Here is a 1,253-nt window from a genome sequence, read left to right as displayed (position 1 = left end):
TTAAATATGGCTCTCTAAGAGCATTTCCACAATGACTGTCAAGTGAATAGAAAGCATTTTTCAAATTTTCAAGTGGAAGTGTAGAGGAAAGCAGAATGAAAGGTGACTGAGATCCAGCGTTTGGTGACTTGGCAAGGTCATCTAATTAGCAGGTTGTAGAGTTATGGACAGGACCCAGATTTTCTTGTCTGAAAATGCTGCAGATTAATGTATTCAAGGAAAGGAAGAAAATCTAATTATAGTCTAGATAATTTTATACCAGAAAACAATTGTAGAAACTTTTAAGTCTTTAAAACTCAGTTAGGTGTGTGTATGGTCCACTGGTATACAGCTTTGACACCTGTCTATTTCTGTAAGTACCGTGTTCTACCACAACCCCAGGTTTGGGGCTCTTGCTGTTAGCAGCAAATTTCTTCTCACTTAGAATCACAAATCGAAAATAAAGTTCTAACCCTTCTCTCTTTTCCAGAGTTAGAGTGATACTGCATGTTTCTTCTTTTACTCTCCCCTCCTGAGGGTGGCTTAAAGGATGATAAAAACATTGCCAGGCAGACCTGATATAGGCTTGCCTTTTTCTGTTTCCCTTAATTTCATATTTAGCAGTGTATCAACAATTTGGGGAAGAAGTTCTTTATTAGTTCCCTTGGAAAACACACACACACACATCATTAAACCTCTCTGAACTCCCACCCACTGGGTCTTGGTGACCCCTCAGCTGGGTTTACTTGCAGCTAGGTGTGCAGGTAGTGCTGCAGAACTACCAGGGGCTTGAGGTATCCCCCCATTCTCATCCAGGCTTCTAACCTGCTGTAATCCAACAGGTTCAGGTCCTGTGCTCAAGGCCATTTAAGCTTTTACCTATGATAATTTACATGTAATCAATGGAAGAATTATATTTTGAACACAATTTCTTATAGTTAATGACAATATGCTTTCCCAAAATTCATTTGAACTCCTAACTCCCAATGTTATAGCTTTGGAGGTGGGGCCTTTGGAAGGTAAGTAGGCTTAGATGAGGTTAGGGGGTACAGTTGTCAGGGCAGGATTAGTGCCCATGTAAGAAGAGACTAGAGTCTGCTTTCTTTCTTCTCTTTTCTCTCTACCTCCCCCAACCATTTGAGGACACAGCAAGAAAGCAGCCATCTGCAAGCCAGGAAGGGAGTCTTCACCCTACTCTAGGGATGCTGGCATTTTCACCTCAGATTCCCATCCAGAACTGTGAGAAATAAGTGTGTGTTATTTAAGACACCTAA

The 1,253-nt window shown here is 41.1% G+C and overlaps 1 pseudogene; it reads right to left on the bottom strand.

Moving 5' to 3' along the window:
* Positions 1-289: 289 nt before the first annotated feature.
* On the bottom strand, positions 290-785 carry LOC131829217 (D-aminoacyl-tRNA deacylase 2-like; annotated as a pseudogene).
* Positions 786-1,253: the final 468 nt, after the last annotated feature.

The sequence above is a fragment of the Mustela lutreola genome, chromosome 1, assembly GCF_030435805.1.
Source record: "Mustela lutreola isolate mMusLut2 chromosome 1, mMusLut2.pri, whole genome shotgun sequence".
Classification (NCBI taxonomy): domain Eukaryota; kingdom Metazoa; phylum Chordata; class Mammalia; order Carnivora; family Mustelidae; genus Mustela; species Mustela lutreola.
Note: the sequence above shows the minus strand (reverse complement) of the source record. Positions and strands in the feature narration are given on the sequence as shown.